This window comes from Brachycentrus maculatus, unplaced genomic scaffold (genome assembly GCF_059751285.1).
Source record: "Brachycentrus maculatus isolate JH-2025_06_01 unplaced genomic scaffold, ASM5975128v1 h1tg000362l, whole genome shotgun sequence".
Taxonomy (NCBI): domain Eukaryota; kingdom Metazoa; phylum Arthropoda; class Insecta; order Trichoptera; family Brachycentridae; genus Brachycentrus; species Brachycentrus maculatus.
In genome coordinates, this window is record NW_028281111.1 from 1552146 (window position 1) to 1575724 (window position 23579).

Genomic DNA, 23579 nt, shown 5'->3' on the forward strand with positions numbered 1-23579 from the left:
GTGCGCGGAGACACGTCTAGCTCGTCACCCAGCCGGTCGCTTACTGAATTGTATGTTTACGAGTACCCCCTTAAGGTCATGTATCACCCTGATTTCGTAAATCGTCGACCATTTAATATAACCAATTCAATTTATAATAATAAAAACCAAAATGCTCGTATACTAACAATTGCTCATGGCAGCAGCGTTCTTCTTGACAGCTTCTGTCACTTTTCATAATTTCGATTGTATTTTCGTTTCATAGATTTTCAATATATTTTTTTGCTGCACAAGTATTGGGAAATGAGTAACATATCAGTAATGCGAGTATTCTATTATCTTTTTTTTTAAATTTAACTAAACTGAGCCACAGCAACGCATGACTGGGCACTGTTAGTACGCAATATATTTAAACTAGAGCAGTGATTCCCAAAGTGGTCTATATCGACCCCCAGGGGTCTATGACAACTTGCAAGGGGTCTATGTTTTAATTTGAATTTAAAATATAAATGTATAAAACCTAACATGTGTGGTTCAAAGTGAGTAACACTACATATACCGGCTGTCAAAAATACATTTGAAGTTAATGAATTTGATAAAAATCAATATCAGGTAAGGCAAGGGGTCTACGAGATACAAGAGTTTGGGAACCTCTGAACTAGAGGGTTGAAAAAAGAAATGAATGGCCAACATTATGAAAATATTGAAACAATTAACATTTACAATAATTATTTAACAAAAGGCCTTATCGCATTTTTATGCATTCGCCATTAAAAATAGTTATTACTCTTGGTCGAACTAATCGAAAATAGTGCAACAAAAACATCAATTGTTAGTTATTTACAGCTATAGAATTTAAAATAATTTTCATCATGAATGTACAAATAATTATTAAGAATTAAGTATTTATTATTTAAATGTGTGTGTCGTCATCTAGATTCTTCAGATTTAAAAAAAAAACTAAAGCCGAGTAATGCTTATATGTACTTATGTCGGATAAAAGCCTGAATAGTAATTTGATGACAAAACGTAACCATAACCATACTGACATCTCATTCACATCAACCCACTTACATATGAACGTAAAAGAGACAGAAAATCTCAGGAAAACGTGTAAGTAACAAAAGAAATAAATAGTCTTAAATATTTAACAACGTAAACAATCAAACGTACGCGTGAAGGAACGTCAAGTAAACTGCTTATATTAACTAACTAACCATCGCGCCGCATCTCCGCAGGGGCAGGCAGAAATAATAGAACGCCACACCAATATGTCTTTGCAAACAATATTCGCCGCTTCCATTCATGCACCGTGCGTAGTTAGGTAGACGCTCGACTGCGAAACTTGCGTCGCGAGTTCGATTCCCGCCAATTGCAAAATGAATTCATGAAAGATTTATCTTCAATTGTTCTGGGTGTTTGCGATGTATTTTTCACATTTACCTTCCCTATCCTTACTATCCTACCTGCAGACAAGCATCTGAAATAGAAGCTTTGCGGGTTTATTCCTTTAAAAAATGCATACCCGACGTTTTTGCCTAGAAATTTTCATTCAAGAATTACACGAAATTATAGTTACATCAATCATAAAGAGTAAACCTACTCACAATAGGCTATAAAACTTGTAAAGTTGGAGCCTAAGTAGAAACATGATAAGGGGTATTTCATAAGCCGTAAGAAGACTTCAGCGTTACTCGGACGTTAGGTAATACCAAAATGAAATTAAGGAAAGCTAATCAGGAACATATTAAAGTTGGATTATTAACTAGTTATATTTATGCAAAAATATAATCTTGACAATAAATAAATTTTATAATCTGATAATCTCGCATTAAATGCTAATAAATACGATAAAATTAATATGTACTTTACAAAAGTTACGATATATCGATGTATATATAGTTACCTCAATAAATCAATGTGGGAAATATTGACTGAAATTAAATTATATCTAATATCAAAGCAAACGCATCTCTACAGTTTTTTTATCACGTGAAAAAAATTATCGTCGTTCTAGAATTCTAGATTGTCACGAGTCGTGTAACCTTATCTGTCCGCGTGGGTAAAACCATACACCGAGTAAAAAGGGTAAACGCGTAACCGTAACGAATGAAAATGCAGTACTGCGAGATTCGAAACAGTTACCATGTGCCTTACATGCCACACCTGCATAAAACTGTGTCGCTTCGGAAAGTGAACGCAGCCGCTCAAATATCACGCGGGAAAATAGATGCCTTCAGTAAGCCCGCTATAGAACAATATAACTGTCAAATTGATATACCTTATAGGGATTAAATATAATTAATGTATTAAAATTAATCTCTAGAATTGGTTGATGGCTATCCGACCAGCCGATCGAACAGTGGGAATTAATTTAAACACTGTTAGATTAACGACAATTTAATATTAATAGTGGGAAAACCATGTTATTATTATTTCTGATTAAAGAGACATAGAAACTTGTTTTTTTTGCGGTTAAATGGAAAAGTTATGAATCAAAAGATTTCATTATCATACCTTTCAGTCATGTAGGCATATATTCCTAGGAATTACTTTAATTGAAAAATAATAATTTAAAACATTTGATAATTTTATGACGACAGATTGGTATTGAAAAACAATTTTTAAAATATGAACGTGAGTAATTTGTGATATGAAAATTTTGATGGATTATTATTTATTTCCTGACGCACAGAATTATTTATTTTATTTCTCCTTTTTTTACTTTATCATTGTTTCTTTTTCACATATTTTTACTGTATTATCGTCTTATTATAATATCTTATTTTTGTTAGCAAAATATGACTGAATTAAGTATTGCACATTGCACCAACTATGTATTTATCAAGTCAAACCGGAATAAAAAATTATTATTATTATTAAAATCTGAATAAAAAAATTTAAAAAATTATGAGAGCCGATGTTTTTGAAATGATCGAGTTTATATAATATCTATCAATTGTTCCAAATTAAAAATTTACTCTAAAATGTGTAACTCTTTTTATAATTTGACATATTTACGTATATACGATTTCTATCGATAATTCTTTTTTTCATAACGTTATACAATATTTAAAAATATTATAATAACCGTCTGGGGCATAATTATTTTAAATAAATATAACGTTTAGGTTTTAACAAGAAAATAAAATAACATTTAATCGTCAAAAAAATTTAATAATAAATGAGTTAAAATGTGAGTTTTTCAAAGAATTAAATAATATTAAGGATTTATAAGAAAAATCATACATCTTTACTATTGATCCTTATGGTAAATGGGCATTGCATTGGATCGAAGCGGTGCTAACTCGATCATAATTACATGAAGGCAAGGTGATCAGTTCTGAGCCCTAAATTATTGGATCTAGGAGAGGAATATATTGTATTTCATGAGACAGAAATGACGAAGTAAAGAAGGTCAGAGTGAAAAATATTACTTATTTATGGGAAAGGAAATGGAGAAAGAAAGTTAGTAAAATGATGATAGCAGCTTTGGGCAGGTCAGGTAGGGGCAGCATACCCGTACTAGCTTGTATAAATTGGATACTGGTAACGTGTACACGAGTCCACTTAGAAAAATAAGAATTGAATGATAAGCAAAATCGAAGAAAAAATATTCGTATCTTATCTTCTTAGCGTTATAAACAATTTGCCGGTATTTTAGATATTAATCTGTTGACGCATCATGAAGATAATCATGACGCTATGTAAATATCATTTCAAATTAAAAACAGCAATCTTTCTTACTGAGTAATTGAAGGTAGATATACTAAGATAGATATACTAAAAAGTTTTTCTTTTAAGTTTAATAGCTAGTATTATTCTTGCTCAAAGCTTTAAATAACAGGGATTTTTAAGTTAACCTTTTTTCCAGTATACCCACGATATATTCGTACCAATATAGTACCTATATACAATATTTCAACATATTATATTTGTATTCACAACGCGTACTTGATGACCTGTGCGCTTGTGCAAGGAAGGCCGTTTCAAAAATAACGCATGAATGAGATATGTAATAAAGATACCAATTATTGTTATGGTTCCCATTGTGAAAAAATATAATATAAAACACGATATTGATAGTCATATTATAGTGATCAACCATTGTCATTTATTAATAACTTGAATGGCTTCAAAAGTAATAATTGAATAAAATAATAATTATAGTACAAACATAGGGTATGTTTGTAAATATTATTTTAAAATATACATTGGCAAAAGCATTTCCTTTGAGTAAATGTTATGTTCATAGATCGATTCGGCAATCACTTTGTGGTAATATCCGTCCTATTTAAAATTAAAAGTTAACATGGTGACTACCACTTATTATTATACTACATTGTGACACGCGTTGCGATGAACTCGACATCATTATCAATGCGATGTTTGTTAATTTTTATACTCGTATATCAAATATAATTTTTATATAAACTCGTGTATTTTATTTATAACGCTAAAATTATTTAAAAAAACATTTTAAAACGTGAAATTTTGTCAAAAATAAATCATTAATACTCAAATCCTCCTTGCTCATTTTATTTAAATCCCGGTAATGTAATAATAAAATAAATAAAACCTTCGGGATTGCATTCCCAAGTCCGGTACCCGTGACAGAAACATTTTGATTTTCGTCTGATTAAAATATTTTGTCCTGTCAGCTGATATGTTAACTACATTTAAATACAGTAATATCCACAACTAGTTAGAAAATGGTTCAGGTATGGTCGTGGTGGTTTGGTTTGTGCGCCTCCGTGATATAATGGTTAGCGTGTTTAACTACAGTGCTGGAGGTCCTGGGTTCGATCCCAGAGGGAGGATGAAAAATAAACTAAATATTAGTGATTTTACACTCAAATATTTATTTGATATTACCCTGGACTGGTCCCTGAACAGCAGGAGTGATCACCTTGCCTTCATCTACTAACGATTAAGATAACATTGCGTCAATGCGATGCACTGCCCTGTGCATTGGGTGCGGATAAGGGTTAGAAGTAGAATATGGTGTTGATGACCGTTCATGAACATCAAACGATAATATTAGAACAATTTATTATTATTTATCAAACATTGGCTTATTCACCCTACGGATGAAATATCAATATTATAGTTACCTCAACTTGAGATAAAACATCTATGTTTTTAAAGGAGATGGGAGACTGAGCCATCTCAACACACCTTTCTTAATTTTATCGATGATGCTTATCTCAGCCTTGCATTCCTTTCTTGTTTCAGCATTCGAACATGCGGTATTTTGATCGAATAAAGCAGAATTTAAATTTTAGTTTATAGAATACAATGAGCAATTTAAAGGCGCGTTGAAGAATCGTGCCGCATTTTACACACACGCAATTTCGACACACATACATTATGTACATAGCAGTCGTCGCGCTTTCTCGTGTCTGCTATCTTTCGTCTTCCCCTTAAACCGTACAGAGCCTAAAGAACAGAATGTGTATGAATCACTTCAACCAGCCTATGACGGTCGTCAGCCCCGTGAATGCCCAGACTTCCATATTCTTCTTCATCTTTGATGAAATGTCAAAAAATAATATAGAATGTCTATATTTTAAATATTTTACAGACGAATTTAATAGGCTCTGCAAACAAGTTAATAGCGATGATTTTGAATTTATCCAAAATATTTTGACTGTGTAAATTAAAGTTCCCAAATTCAGGATGTCTTTCACCAAAGAATTATTAAATTTAAAAAAAAAGTTTTAAAAAAGAGTAAAAAGAAACAGACCACTTATGCCAGCCATGACAGATCCTAAATCCTGTAAATGCCCAGACTTCCATATTCTTCTTCATCCATATTGAGATTTCAATAAAAAATATTAAATTTAATAAGACATACCAAAATGGTAAAAAGAATAATGTCAATATAGTTTTTTCGGCCTATAAGACGCTACGGACTATACACCCTCCCTAATTTTAAGCAATTTAAAAAATTATAAGATTGTTACCATTTTCAGTATTACATTGCAAAGTCGGACTTTTTATTAAAATTCGTTTATAAAACCGAACTGACTTTGAAAATACCTGAAAATTGTCATATAAACTTTCGTTTTCTTCCTCTTCACCGTCATTAAAAAAATCACATTACACAATTGTAGTATGTTTTTGTGTAGGTAGGTACTACAAATGCACGTGTGGTGGACTATTGTACGATACCCATCACTGCAATATTCCAGATAGGTCTCCCGCGGCATCGAATATTAATACTGGAAATTTTTATATTAATTTCGAGTGTGAGATGCACCTGAATTTTGGAGGATTTTTTTGAAAAATAAAGTGCGTCTTATAGTCTGTAAAATACGGTATAGATGTGTAACTGATGTTCTTACTGCAGTTTATGGTCTGTATGCCAGTATTAAGGAATTTTAAACTAAATAAAATAAATAATATTTTCGATGTTGAATATTTTATAATATTCTTCAGGAAGATATATCTGGTGTAATAAATTGCGAGCTTGCAATATTAACGAACGTATTTAATTATTTAAATAGATGCTGGCATTGAATAGATTTTGGAGGTTAGAGATATAGAAGTCGTACATGATGAAGTAGATCGTTGACAAGTATATTATTTATTATTAGTCGATGCTACGCTATTTGCGACCTATTGTTAGTCGAAACGGACTCTATGCCATACTATAAATTATGTATGGAAAATATTTTAACAATCGTCAATTAAATAATCATAACATTTTTTATTATTTATTTTATCCGACCCTGAAGTGTTCTACCTACCGATGACATAACTAATGGCAGCACCATCAGCTAGAATCCCGCATCTATTAAAATTACGACTAACATACGAAAGGAATCCAAAAACAGTACATTAAAAAAAAATGCAATATGGATGTTCAATAACGGTGAACATTATTAACCAACTAACCATTATACAACTTCACTGCAGGGGTAGGCAGAGAGAGTAGAACGCCATACCAATCTGTCTTTGTAAAAAATCTTCGCCTATTCCACATTCATGCCTCTCCTAATACCCGCCGATTATTACAACTTTTGACCTGACCACTTCCAAGTATTTGAAATACTTGGTCAAGCCAAGTTTTCCTCGGTTTTTCTTTGCTTCTATTACCAACCGCATTCGCCTCATATTTTTTTACTGTTTTTTCTTCACTTATTCGAATTAACATGCCCCAAAAAACTTTTTTTTTTAAATATCTAAATAATAATTATGTCAACCTTGCATTCCCTTATGTAATCATTCTAACATCTATCATACATCGTTTTGAACGTTACATAAGCGTATAAAGTGATCACGTAAGTCAGCAAATGCCAGGTTGAAGCCCTGGAATGCTCAGACTTCAAAATTCTTTCGTATAAAAACGATAAATGCCGAAATAAACACCAAAATAGTCTCAGTTAATGGATTAGAATCCAACTTCATTAAAAGTAATGTAAAACAATTAACTTCTCCCCATAAAACATGCCATACATGGGCACCAGACATGAGGACGTACCATGATGGAAACTACGAACTAGATTTACAGAAACACGATATATTGGCAGAAATCTATTCATGAATATAATACAAGGTAGGTAAATCTGCGCTGTGGTAAGATTGTATGACCGTGAGTATCACATGATAAGGGCGGGAAGATAGGTACGTAATAGCAAATAATGAAGATTGGTATCAACTGATTTCATTTATATAACGTAACGTTAATGTATTAAGAGACTTAAATATCGTGGCAAAAAGCGTTAACACTAAAATCCCTGTTTGAATAATCCGTTATTTAAAGCTTTTCGCCTGAATAAAATACCCGCTATTAAACTGAAAAATGAATAAACTTTTAAAACCACATTAATATGACATTTTAAACTACTTGAGTATTTTGCCAGGTTATAGAACGTTGAAAATTTTATAATACTGCATCATTAAGTTAAAATTGCATATTTTCGAGTTGACGTTTTTAGCCAGTACAACCGCGATATAAACTCGAATTTTTAATTTTATTTTTTTAAGTAGTGTAACATATCACTGTAATAAACGTTAATTACATGTCTTTAATAATGTAAATAATAAAATAAAACGACGAGTAAAAATTCAATGAGATGCAGATTTTTTTTATAAAAGAGAAATATTTGTGTGTTTTTATTATTTACAAAAATACTTCACTCTTATACTATTTCTATGAGCCTAAGCGGCTCATTATTAGAAATATGTATCAAATTGTGGTAGAGTGAGTTCGAACCGAGAAACTCTGACTCAAGAATTCAAAATTCGTTTAAAATACCCGATAATCTAAATTACATAAAATACGCATAAATACGGATATCAGTATTTAATTATTGGTAGTTTAAGGGTTGGGGTATTTATATTAAGGCTTTTTTATATCTGAATGGTTTCGATTTGGGGGGAGGGGTCCGATCACGAGACCTCGGGTGGGTATCGCCGAATGAATTCGGCGACACACGAATTTCGCAACGACGAACGGCTTAGCAAAACAATCGCACGACTTACTCTCGCCTCGATCGATCCAGTAGATGATTGGGTATGAACTTGCACACTGACGTGACGCCTCGACGGCGACGGCGGCTGGCGGTCGACTGACGAGCTCGGTCGACTGACGAGCTTAGCGGCGAGCGAAGCAGCTGACTGGCTACTACTGGCTGTATGGTGTTATCATCTGGTCTCGTGATTGCTCCGAACGACTGGAGCGCCGCGGCGGCTCCTTCTAGCCCCGATCGGCTGATAACCGTGACCATAGCTCGAGATCAGAGAAGATAGAAGATATAAGAATCGCGATCGAGGAAACCTTTGGCGGGCGTCATCTTGTCATCATAATCACAATAAGTTATACAATATCATTTTCCTAATCACCTTAAGAGGTGGGGCGCTTCAATTTTATATATATATAGGGTCCGCCATCTAAAGTTTTTTTTTTCAACTAGTGCTTATTTCGTGAATGGTAACACTTAGCTCATGTCTGATTTGACAGATAATTAGTTTTATCCTTCCGCTGAGCGAATATGGTTGTGTATACGCTTGAACAACGCTGGGAAATATTGCGACATTACTTTGAAAATCATGGTAATGTTGCAGAATGTGTGCGAAAATTGCGTACGGTTTTTGGAAGAAGAGAAGCACCGTCAGCTCTGTATGTTCGTTATCTTGTGAAAAAAGTGAAAGAAACTGGCATCCTCATCGATAAACCAAAGCGTGAAAAGCCAAAAACAGTGCGTACACCCGAGAATATCGATGTTGTGGCAGAAAGTGTGCGTGAAGCGCCATCAACATCAATTCACCGTCGTTCTCAACAATTGAACATTTCGGAGACATCATTGAGACGAATTTTGCATAAAGACCTTGGTATGACGCCATACAAAGTCCAATTGGTTCAGGAGTTGAAGCCAACTGACCATCCAATGCGTTTTCGCTTCGCTGAGTGGGCCTGCGATCGACTTACAGAAGATGCCGATTTTGCCAAAAAAATCATCTTTTCGGATGAAGCTCATTTTGATCTTGGCGGGTATGTAAACAAGCAAAATTGTCGTATTTGGGGCACAGAAAACCCGCACGCATACATTGAAAAGCCGGTACACCCAAAACGAGTCACTGTTTGGTGCGGATTTTGGTCCAGAGGCATAATTGGGCCATTTTTCTTTGAAAATGAGCAAGGAGTGGCCGTTACAGTCAATGGCGATCGTTATCGGGCCATGTTGAACGGATTTTTGTTCACAAAAATTGAAGAGGAGGATATTGGCAACATTTGGTTTCAACAGGACGGCGCTACGTGCCACACAGCCGAAGCTACACTCGATGTTTTGCACCCTGTTTTTGAAAAAAAAAAGTTATTTGGCGGACCCTTTATTTTTTACAACGTTTTGTGTGTGTCCGAATACTTGTTCACAAATCTGGATTATCTCCCATTAGGAGTTATTTTATAAACTATTTTTTGAAATTATTTTTCAGTTATCTCAACATATGGAAGTCTGGGCATTTACAGGGCTTACGACCGTCATACTTAAGTGATTTAAAGTGGTTTAAGTGATCACTTTACACACGTGTAATGAGTTTTCGAATTTGAACAGTATATATATATATATATATATATATATATATATATATATATATATATATATATATATATATATATATATATATATATATATATATATATATATATATATAGAAGTTTCAAAAAAAATTGTAGTGTGGTTGTCAATCATGGGTAGAATTGGTGAATGTTACATTCGTAAACAAGTATTCGGTCACACAAAATGTTGTAAAAAATATATATAAAATATTGAAGCGCCCCACCTCTTAAGATGATTAGGAAAATGATATTGTATAACTTATTGTGATTATGATGACAAGATGACGCCCGTCAAAGGTCTCCTTAATATGTTGAGATGTCAAAAAATAATTGTATATATTTTTTACCCGTAATTTTGTCACACGACTGTTGTAGCATTTCTATGGTTTGACGTTTTAACCGTTGTAGTGCGAGATATTCTCTTATATCTATGTTAAACGGCAGAAGTCCTTTTTGCAATAATGGTCATTTTTATTAGGTGTGCACAAAATCAATATTTTTGTCATATATTGACCGATTTCAGCATTTCTTTCTGGTATTGGTTGAGAACATATTAAAATACACAAATAAATGCATTTAAGCAAAATAATATATATTCACATCAATGTGCCAAGGTCGTGTCAAATTGGCTCGTCAAAGTCGGTATATCGACGGGCCGCGCTTTTGGCAAAGTATACCAGAGTCTATATATCGATTGTCTGCACTCTAACGCTTACAAACGATATCATGACCAAAATTATTTTTATGGGTTTTTCGAAACTTACTTTCAATTGTTTTCAGAAACGAAGGAATTAAATAATAATAATAAATCATGAAAAAACATTAAAATGTTCAACTCTTCTGTATGAACGGAATGTTCTCATTATAAATATACGAGTTCGTTCAATACTTCAAGAATAACTAAATACTAAGTGTTATGTTCCTTGAATTTTCAAATGATAAATATAATAAAAATAAAGGTAGATAGGTGAATTGAAAATTAGAGAATAAGCAGCACGTTATCGTGGGTTCGGCGAAATATTTACATACCATAAAAAATTAAAAGACATAAAAACAAGCGTAAAAATACCTTTTATTTACTCTACAATCGTTGAGGATCAAGTCGAGCTGGCATATTTGTACAACGATTACGCCATATAGGATCGGTGGAGGATGTCATCCAATCGTGAAAAATCAAAGGTGAGGTTGGCATGCACGCGAGCAATGCATTATCCACCGGTCAACCTTGGTTTTTTGTGAAATATAATATTTTACTTGTAAAGATGTTAATTACTCCCACTCGCAACTTTCATTCGTCAAATGAGAAAAGGCGGTTGACACTACACCTGGGGTGCGATTATATTGTCACTAGAAACAAGCGCCAGCACCGGATTTTTTTTCAGGTATACGACGTACTAATCATCGTGGTATCGTGTTTATACAAGAACCTGGCGGGCATATATTCTTTTTTTCGTACAATGTTTTACGTTTTTCATTCCTCTAGCAGACGAATTGAGAAAAATATACTAAAGCGCACCTTTACTGCACACACAAATTGATGGAAATTGGTTGATTTTAAAGAAATATCGTTTTTAAATGTGTTTTAAGCTTTTGCGTCAGTTTGTTTAGTCTTTAAAATACTACTTATTATATACAGACATTCGACTCCTTTTCTTACGATGAAATGACCTCGAGCAATTTTTGAGGGCAGCCAAGTACCTTTTTTTAGTTTTATTTTCTCAATAGATTCTCCGCTAGAGGGATGGACACCATAAGGCATCGTACGAAAACAGCGATAGATGACCGTCAGGAACTTGTAAAAAGAAGATAGCAAGCTAATTAGTACGTCATATACCTGAAAAATACCGCCGCGGAAGCAAATGAGGGCGCTAATTTCTTGCGACAGTATAATCGCACCCCAGGGTTAGCGCCATCAAGACCTTTTCGGGCATTTAAAAAAAATCGTCGTCGGGGGAAGACATTTTTCATCACATAATTTTCAAATTTCCAAGATTTTACTGAGCCAAAAAAATAACACCAAAAAGGGAATTTATTTACAGTTCAGGTGATGTTTTCAGATTTATGCCGAACTGTATTAGGTACCATATGAAAAAGTATCGCCTTTCCGTAACTCAAAGAAAAATATTCTTTAAGAAAATAATATATTTCACAAAGTGTAGCTGGCGACTAAACTACGATTATAATGTATTGTCAACTAATATACACATCAGATAAGATATCGTATCTGTGGAAACTCGTTTAAAACACCTAATAAAGCAATTTGAGCTATACGCAATTTGTACAGTTTAAAACGATACATTATCTATAAATCTTTATCAAATGTAGACCCGAAAAATATTGTAATAAATTATTTTTCATTACAATAAATAAATAAATAAAAACACTCTTTTTAATTTATCTGTCCGCCTCCGTAGTGTAATGGTCAGCACGCTCGGCTACCGTTCTGGAGGTCCCGGGTTCGATTCCCAGGGGGGGTCAAATAAATATAAGTGATTTTTTCACTGTCATATTTATTCAATATTACCCTGGACTGGTACCTGAAGCGGAGGGCTGATCACCTTTCCTTCATGTGTAAACGATCGAGATAACACTGCCTTTATATGAAGCAGTGCCCTATGCACCATTGGGGTGCGGTAAGGGTTTATTATTTTATTATTTTTAATTAGACATACAAAATCGTGGTATTTTTTGGCACACATTTCGTGTTGCTTAGAAAATAATGCAAAATCATTGCGATTAACAAAAAACCGTCAGTAAAACAATTTTCCAAAAAGTAAAATCCCAAAATTTCCTATATTGGAAAACTTATCTTTCTTGTGTATAAACCACAAAAAAACAAAACTAATTTTATAATAATAATAAATTGGTTATATATATATTGATATTTAATGCAAGTGTTTTAGATACGAAACAAAGTTTTAAAATTTTAGACGAATACTTACATAGGTGATATAATATAAAGAAATAAATATTTACTCAAGCAATATTCTACTAAGAGTCTACAAGACTTGGCATTCTTTTAAAATGAAACAGATGAAAGGCAAAATAATTTTGAACGTGAAAAGTTTTTTTCAAATATCCTCAAAGTATGTGAGCGCTTGTTGACAGAAATCTCTAGAGAAAAAAAAACACAGATGTTAAAATATTTATACAGTGCCCCGAACAAAGATCTAATAAATTGATGGAGTAATTTTATCTAAACAATTTTCGTTCAGACACCCAGAACCCGGATCGGAAGATGAATATAACAGGAAACTGCGATATTTTTAGCTATGTACTGATCGCGTGAAAAAAAACGTAATCCAAATAACCCATTATTAGAGACATCTAGTATCAAACACGTCCAAGTCAGTATATCAATTGGTAACTGCCAAATGCTGTAACATCAATACAAGTTTGCGAATTGTGCGAGGGGAAAAAACAAAATCTTTTTTATTTAATTTTAAACTAGCTGAAATACCCCCAGTTGTAACATTGGTCTTAAGGAGAGTAAGTCTAATCATCATATCAGCCAAACGGTGCAAAATACAGCCGTAATACTTAGTAAGCGTACACCAAAAATTGAAATAAAAGTGAAAAAAAACGCAAAAATGTGAGTTATACTACACTTACTGAGGTAGACGACGATGTTATAATATATTATAGCATTCATACATTTTTGGGTTTATTTAAATACTGAATAAGTTGTTACATACAACATTTTGAGTGTGTCCAAATACTTGTTCACAAATATGGATTATTTCCAATTATAGGAGTTATTTATCATTTATTATTATTAGTTATTTATTTTTAGACATCTCAACATAGATGAAAAAGAATACAGAAATCTGGTTTGAAATTTTTGAGTAGTGAGGTTGTCTATCATGGATGGAATTGGTGAAATTTACACGAGTGTAAAGTGATCACTTAAACCAGCCTATGACGGTCGTAAGCCCCGTAAATGCCCAGACTTCCATATTCTTCTTCATCTATGTTGAGATGTCAAAAAATAAGTTGTTACATAATACCCCATTTTATTTATAACATACTCTACACCTGGTAACCGTTTTTTGTTCCACTGCGGTGCATACAAAATTACATATACTTATTGATATTCCACATATTTAAAGATTCTGCCGTGGAAACTAATTAAAATGTCTTGCAAATGAATACATTATTTCATCCTCTTCAAAAGATTTGAACAAACAGTAATTGATGTGTAGAACATCGAATTTATTACACAACGACATATGCATTATTCTCAGCAAGTAATTAGATTCAACAAAACCATCAGCAAGAAACACGGTGTAAATTACATACCATTCAGCTAAGTGATCTGTCTATAGGAAAGTCGTGTCCATTTGTTAGGAATAACATTTAGCACGACACGAAAATCGAAACGAGAGAAAAAACACATTTAAATTACAATACGACCGCAGGTTTGGGGATTTTAAAAGCAACAGAAGTTACATATATCGTCAGTGTGAATACCTGCGCACGTATTTTATTATTAAGACTAGCAAGTGCATCAAGTTGGCAACCCTGCGCGGCGCGCTTTCATAGTCTATGCGCGCGATGTGTACTGAAGTTTTCAGACAAGATTTTCAACACTTTTAAATTTTTACTACTTTGAGTCATAAGTACTACTTTAAATATATTTATAAAATTCTAACTTTTTAAAATAAAATACAACATAATGTCCAATTTCTTTTTCAAACGTCCAATTTTAATAGGAAGGCTTCAGATTTGGTTTATAAAACGTCCAAATTGAAGTGGAAAACCTGTTAAGTGTGAATTACGATTTTATCAGAAAACCAGCTTCCAGTGTCGGGTTTTGGTCCCGTGGTTAGTGTCGCGGACTCTTGAGCCGGAGTTTCTCGGTTCGAACCCGCTCTACCACAATTTGATACCTTTTTCTAATAATGAGCCGCTTAGGCTCACAGAAATAGAATAAAATCGAAGTATTTTTGTAAATAATAAATAATAAAAAACTCTTTTTAATAAAAAAAAACTAGTGTTATTTTATAAAATCACGTTTCCGTCGTTTTACCTTACTGTGATAAAACTGTTGGCGATGCAAAATAAAAACATTACGACTGTTTTTTATACAATCCAATGCACAACCTTCAAAAATTAATTGCAACAATTAGAGTCCCAGCTACCGTGACCAAATGCATTAAGTATTGTTTAATCGTTTAATGTTTACTGTTTTGGTCTTAGTGCTTGCGGCCAAGTAAAATTACACATACGCTACAAATAGATTCATACATTACACTATAAACACACGTGCGTATATATCGCTGGTTAAATGCCAAAGGGCCACAACGCAAAAAAAAACTCTTTATTCCAAAAATGGTATCTAAATCGTCAACATTTTCATATTCGAAAAAGACACCCATGATTCTAGCGTAAGAAATGTACATTTCATTTAGCCCTTTGGTATATCGCTCACTCCTTTCAAGAACGTCATAAATCAAAAAACTTGATTTTTCAGGAGAACGTTTTTAAAGTATGAAAATATAACACAATGTATTAAAAATAAATATCAAGCCACTTATTGAACGTTTAACTGTGCAACAGATTTTTTAGGTAAAACCTGAAGGTTTTTTCTCCATTTGAAAAATATTTAGTTCATTAAAAAAATAATTAAACAATACATTTTCTTAAAAATGCAGAAACAAATTTTTTTGTCCTGCAGCGGGTAAATATTAAGTTAAAAATTTGCCTCTTTTGCTGAGATATAGTACATTTTCTGGGCATTCCGAAAACATCCACAACTGAAAATTGACGAATTTTGATTTATGACGTTCTTGAAAGGAGTGAGCGATATGTGAACTACAATATTGTATTCCAAATTATAGAGTTTGACGCTGTTAGAATAAAATACCTAAAAAGTATTTATCTCACTTTACATCTGTTTATAATATCTTGTACGTCGTTCGTAGGATGAAAGTAGACTGAATGCAGTCGAAATGCATTCTGCCGGGCGAATGCGCGGCAAAAACGTTGCATGATAGATGTTCGAATGGTGATATAAGGAAAGAATGCTAGGCTGAAAAAAGCATTATCGATAAAATTCAGAAAGGTGTGTTGAGATGGTTTGGGTGTGTAGCCATCTATCCATTTTACTTGGTAACTACGTATACCACTAGTTCTTAAAATCCATTATGACACGTGTTTCGATGCATTCCGTATCATTTTCAACCGTTTAACATACTTCTTCTTCTTGAAACCCTTATCCGCATCCGATGGTGCATAGGGCACTGCATCATATAAACGCAGTGTCATCTTGATCGTTAACATATAAAGGAAAGGTGATCAGCCCTCCGCTTCAGGGTAATATTGAATAAATATTAGAGAGAAAAATCACTTATATTTATTTGACCCCCCTCTCCCCCTGGGAATTGAACCACGTCGAAGAAAGCACGTCGATATCAAACAGTAATGTCGAGTGTCTGAAGACAATAAATATAATTTTGTTTGTGCTTTGTATGTTTATATATTGGTCGTATTTGAAATAAATACATTGTTCGTATTTTACAATTTATTTTTATTTTTTTTTACCTAATTTTATTTAACGGACTTTCGCCTTTGACTGACACCTCCTCCCCGAAATTAGTCCGTTATATCGAGGTTTTACTGTATTTCACAATTTTGTAAAAAAAATAATTTTTTAAATCTTTTGACAAAATACGATTTTATTCTTTTTACTTATCATTTGTTCACACGTGTTAAACCTGGTGTGAATATAAATGTACGTCTTTAAGCCTATAATTGCGCCATTGCTGGAAAAAAATGGACTGCACTAAATTTTGATCTTATCAGTTTGCAATGTGTGTCAATGTAAACTCGTTTTACGGTTAGTTCAGTCCTCAAATTAAGTGTATGCAGAATGGATATTAATATTACCTACATATTATATATGTGTGCCGCGCCTACTGTATTTCGCATTCATTTGCCGTGTGTGTATTCCAGTCGCTGGAATACATCGCGATACACAATGCTGCTGGGGAAATGGCTTTTTAAAGCTTCTTAGATAACAGCCTGTTATTATAACCCAAAATAGGTATTTTTATCCGCGACACGTGTTTCGACGCACTCAACATCATCGTCAAACATTGTATACCTTGTTCGATAACGATGTTGTGTGCATCGAAACACGTGTTGAAATAATGATAATAATTAGTGGTATTTGCAAATTTATCGCTTATTCAATTAATGCAAAGCTTTTATTTTGTTTGGATATGAGGTATCGAATGAAAAAAAGCTTTATTGAGCGCAGCGGCAGCACCATGTGTTGGTCGTAACAGCAACACTAATCATGGCTCATGGCGGACAGCGCGCTTCTTGACACTGCTGTAGCTTAGCATTTTCAATGTTTTTGATTGCATTGTTGTTTTATAGATTTTTAATATTTTCATTGCTTCACAAGCGTTCTGAAATTAAACATATCAATATTGGGCGCTTTTAATTTTCTTTCTTTTCCATTTAACCCGAATGAGCTACAGCAATGCGGGCAAACAGCTAGCTAGTAATAAATAAAATAAAATAATTACAACTCTAGTAAAATTATAGTCAATTCAAGCAATATGTTTCGAATTTGAATAATACTTATATATAGAAGTTCCAAGAATTTGAGTAGTGTGATTGTCAGTCATGGGTAGAATTGGTGAATGTTACAATTGTGTCCAAAGTGATCACTTAAAGCAGCCTGTGACGGTCGTAAGCCCCGTAAATGCCCAGGCTACCATATTCTTCTCTGTCTATGTTGAGATGTCAAAAAATAATATGATAAATACTCCTATAATTGGAGATAATCCATATTTGTGAATGAGTATTTGGACACACTCAAAATGTAATAACGACTTTTCGTTTTTAGCGTGTGCATGCCTTGTTATTGGTAGCAGTGAGGCTTCACATTATTTGAATGCACGTACGAATGGTACTACATACAGATGGTAGATTATGTAAACAATATTCATTTATGTTTAAACTAAAACAGTTATGCAAAAATTATTTACTGATTAGCACAATTCGCTCACTCCTTTCAAGAACGTCATAATTCAAAAAACTTAATTTTTCAGGAGAACGTTTTTAAAATTAAAAAATATAACACAATGTGTTAAAAATAAATATCAAGCCACTTATTAAACTTTTTACTGTACAACACATCTATTTAGGTAAAACCCGAAGGTTTTTTTCTCCATTAGAAAAATATTTAGTATAATTAAAAAAAAAAAAATATACATTTTCTTCAAAATGCAAAAACAACACTTTCTGCCCTGTAGCGGGTAAATATTAAGTTAAAAATATGACTATTTTGCTGGGATATAGTAGATTTTCTGGGCATTCCGAAAACATGCACAACTGAAAATTGACGATTTTTGATTTATGACGTTCTTGAAAGGAGTGAGCGAATTGTCTTACAAGAAATTATTTACATAATACGAAATATAAAACTTTGGCTTAAACGATGAAAAGTTGGTGAAATCTCAACATAGATGAATAAGAATATGGAAGTCTGGGCTTACGACCTGTCTAATCCTGGTTGTAGTGATCACTTTAAACACGTGTAACATTCACCATTCTACCGACGGTGGAAAACCACTCTATTCAATTTTAGGAACTTGTCTCTTTTTTATTTTATTTATTTAATACAGCAAAATTGCAGGAGGCTAATCCCTCTTAAAAACAGACCACGAGGCCTACACCAAAAAGAAGAATAATAATAATATAGTCACAACATAATATTACAATTGAATTAACTTACTTACTAGACATTTCTACTTTTAACATACCTATCTATTTATTTATCGATTAGGCGTTTAATTTGTAAAAACTCTATAATTTATAATTTAAATATTAAAATCAAACACCGAATTTTAAGATCTACTAAGTTGCATATTTTATTTTTGTAAACATAAAAAATAAAATAAATAAAAATCTTTTGTAAGGGCATTACAGCCTGCACAGTAGTTTGATAATACCCTAACAAAACGAAACAATTGTAAAGAATTATATTTTTTTAAATAAAAGTTTAATAATCTTATACTAGTTACGCTGTGCCTATCCAAAAAAGAGAATAAGCTCTTGTGCTTGGAGAGGTACTCACACTTAATATAAATTGTTTATACTTAATAAGGCTCACCGTATAAAGTTTGAAATAAATTCAGATTTCAAGAACTCCTGAATAAATCTATTATTTATGTTTTACGCTGATATTTTCTTCTATTAAAAGATGCACGATTTTTGTAATTTCTACAGTGATTAATGTACGTATACGTCGATATTATTACAGGTATTAAGACACTGCGCAGACTGTAAACGCAACACGATAAACTGTTTATAAATATTTACATTGTGTTTATTTATGATTTTCGCCAAAGCGAATACATCCATCCATTAGGATTTTTCCATTCATTGAGGAATAACGGTACAATACCTAACTCCAATAATATACAGTAAACCCCCATATAATGTTGAGATTAATTCCACGTTTTCGGAGGAAACGTTATAGGAGGTTAATTTAATATTTATTTTTACATTTTACATACGGACCTACTGCGTTATACGGGGGACCTCCATTATAGGAAAAAAACTGCTGCATACGTTATAGGGGAAAACCTTATACGAGTGTGCGTTATAGGGGGGTTTACTGTACTACCATCCATGACGCATGGAGAAACGATTACACTTAATCTTTACTTTTAATTTACATAGACAATACGTGACGAGATAACAGTGGAATCTCAGATTACGAACTCGATTCGTTCCGTAAAATTGTTCGTAACCCGAATAATTCGCTACCTGAAACAATATATAACAGATTGATTCATTCAGAACCCCCACAAATTTACACTTTAACCAGGGATATTCAACCTTTTTACCTTACCGCCCACATTTATATTTTGCAACAAAAATTTTCCAACCCCTCATCGATACCAAAGTAACTCAATTAAACACAATTGCAAAGTACGCGTAATTGAGTGGAAGTTTACCAAAATGTCATTAATATTATATTTTTATTTATACTTTCCACACATACAAGTATAAAGTGTATTAAAATTAAATTGAAATATTAATGAGGTCCTCGAAGATCATTGACTGTGCGTTATCTGAACTGTTCGTAACCCGAGGTTTTACCGTATTATAAAAACTGCTGAAATTTTACTACAGAAGCATGGCTGACCCAAAACGAAATAATAAAGCAAATATTTGAAAACCGTATTAAATCAGGACTCGTGACATCATTAATAAAAATATATATCGATTTTCAAAGCGAAGTGACCGGAAGAAGTTGTATAATATGTACATAATAAATAGGTTTGTCAAAATAAACATCACTTGAATCAATTTGATAAAAAGTAGGTACCGAAATTTTTAAAGGTAAATTCGTTTATGAAATTAGTCATAGCAATGTTTGAATTCATAAAATTTTATATATTTTTTTACATCAATGGGTGACAAATGCGTAAGTACGATGGAATAAAATTAAAAGGCTTCTTAACGTAGTACTCTATGCTTACGAATGATATACTTATTAGTAAAATTAGGATGAATGAATGTTTTACTAAAAAAATGTTAATAAAATTTGAATTTCGTATTTACTTTTAAAAACCTATAATTTTTAAAGTACACAATTGATATTTTAAAATAACATTATAAAGAGCTTTAAAAACAAGATTAAGGCTTTTAGCTGGACGTTAATTCTTCAATGTTGTTTACATTTTTTATACCTGTATATTACTTGTGGCACGAAGTGAACATAAGTGCATAAATACAACAACAACAAAAAATCAAACTCGTATTTCGCTGACGATATTTTCATCCAGAATACTTACAATTACTTCCACATATTAAAGTATTATTTAATTTTGTGCTGTCAGGTTTGACTCACAACTAACAAACCCTACATATTTCAAGCGATAATGCATAATATTAATTTGGATAAATTGTATAATCAATTTGTTATCTATGAAAGTATTTAGAAAGTTGTTTGTAGTTTTCATTTTCTAAAAGTATTTTTTTTATATATCAAAATATTGCTGGTGTTTTCTGTAAATATATATGTTAAATTAAAGCTAGATGCTATCAATTACAGAATATTTGAGTAGAATTAAAGAAATCATTAAGATAATAATTCAATAAATAAAAACACGTACCTTTATCAGTTAATTGGTTTGAAGTATCGTTCGCTAAATAAACATATTCTCACATATTGAGTTCTGACATATTAAAATACTGTAAGTTTCCGCTTTCAGAAATGCTCGACAGTCAAAGGAATATTATAAATTGGTTTTATTGAACATATAGCACCGCATTCTATAACATTTGTGAATGTTACTCAATATAAACAAAACAACACGCGGACACAATCAGAAGGCACGATAAAAATTACTCGTAATCCCAGACTGATAGAAAAAAAAAGAGTAACGGATAACAGTGCGCATGTGCAGTTTTGCGAAAATTAATTATTTCACACTTCACTTTAGTATAGTGTTGGGCACTATATATTTAATTGAATCGATATTATTATATATCGAAAAATTGACATTGAGTTTGATGTCAACGCCTCCTAGATAATATTATAATAAGTACGACAACTTCTTCGACACATAGGTACTTACGAACATTATCATTGCAATATGGATATTCAATCATGGGCAGAATAGTGAACGTTACACAAGTATATAAAGCCATCCAAATGTCAGGTCGTAAGCCCTGAGAATCTTAGACTTCCATATTCTTTCATAAAAAAATAACGATAGATATTTCATATCAAGTTGAGGCACCTATAATAATGGGACAGACCGGAGTCATTACGTCGTAACGTAACACGTTACGATGCGAGCATTCGTAGTCAGTACAGCGAGCTGAGCTCGTTCCGAATACTTCAACCGATTTCAGATTCTCGCCGTGAATGTTACGTTACGATGAAATGCTCCGGTCATTCCCTACCTTAAAAGTTAAGACACGAATTAATTAATACCTATGGCCTATCAAACCTATTGTGTACATGAGTTTACATTTAATCTAGGAGGCATATTATTTATTCTCAAGTTGGTTATCATTGTTCTTATGTAAAGGCAAACGTCAATGACAAAGTGTCAAAAAGTATTGATAGTAAAATACCCACGCATTTTCTAAAAACAATAACAAAACATTTTTAAATGTCAGCGGTATTAGGAAGTTTTATGCAGGCCAAATCACCTTATTTATTAAAAATACGATTAAGAATAATGGCCGACTCGCGTCCTTCAAGTGATATGGCGAAATTCAAGAACATCATAAAGGAATCCAAGAACGTTCTTATATTATCAGGCGCGGGTATGTCTGCCGAATCCGGTATCCCCACATTTAGGGGTGAAGGAGGGTATTGGAGGAAATACCAAGCCACTAATTTAGCAACACCTCAAGCATTCAAAGCTAATCCAAGCTTGGTTTGGGAATTTTACCATTATCGGAGAGAATTTGCAAGGCAGGCACAACCCAACGCAGTAAGCTTATGGCGCAAAGTGTTAATAATATTAATTTCAACCCTTTTCCGCACCCACTGGCGCGTAGGGCACTGCATCATATAAAAACAGTGTTAATACTTATCACACTAAATTTTATAAATTTTGGAATATGTGGAAGTTATCATTTTGTTAAGTTCCATATATTAAGGTATTACTTTGTAGTGCAGATAATATTAAAATTTACTCCTGGATTCTAATTCCCAGCGATTTGGGCATTTTTAAATCAATACTCGGTGGGTATTATAAGAAAGTTAAAACTACCGGATAGAGGGTAACGAGTATTTATTATTATCCGTAGAAGTAAAGTTAAGGTTATCTTTGCTACAAAGTTAAAACTTTAACTACTGTATGTAATTTATGTCCAAAACTAATTGATAACAAAACCTTTAAACTTTTAATTCAAATTACCGTAGCCCAGATCAAGTTTTTGAATAATAGTGTCGGGTCGTGGTCCCGTGGTTAGTGTCGTAGTCTCTTAAGTCAGAGTTTCTTGGTCCGAACCCACTCTACCATTAATTCAATTCAATTCAATTCAATTCAATTCAATTTATTCAATAATTAATATATACATTACAAACAAACATTTAAGGCGTATACATTAAAAAAAAAAACAAATTAAAAATTACACAAGAAGACTCTTGTTAAATGTGTAGAAGAATCTCGCTTCGGAAAACTCCTTCGGACACATGGAACAGATCAATATCCAATGTGATATTGTTCAACATAGCGGTAGCTCTTCCTACAGGCATAACCATCGACAGGTTGGTCCTGTGTATAGGAATGTGAAACAATCTATGCCGACGCTGTCTTAGGTAACTATCGGGAACATACAGACCAATGCTCTGGATAATTTCAGGATTATCGATCATACCGCGCAACAATCGATAAAAATGCGTAATCAAATACGCATTCCTTCTAGTCTCTAAACTATTGTAGCCAAGCATACCCTGGAGAAACTGGGTCGGGTAGAGCCAAGGATCATATCCGTACTCTCTCATGTAGAGATACCTCAAAAACTTCTTTTGGACTTTCTCTAC

General features: G+C 32.9%; 1 protein-coding gene across 2 annotated transcripts in view; it reads right to left on the bottom strand.

Moving 5' to 3' along the window:
- The window catches only part of Vha100-2 (V-type ATPase subunit a family protein Vha100-2), a 47874-nt gene extending 26419 nt beyond the window's left edge, over positions 1–21455 (bottom strand). The window contains exon 1 of one of the 2 annotated variants that reach the window (XM_088269741.1): positions 21187–21455. The gene's annotated coding sequence lies outside the window, so the exon portion shown is untranslated. Of the gene's footprint in view, positions 1–8469; positions 8642–21186 lie in introns of those variants that run through there. The other variant, XM_088269739.1, reaches the window with a different exon arrangement.
- Positions 21456–23579: the final 2124 nt, after the last annotated feature.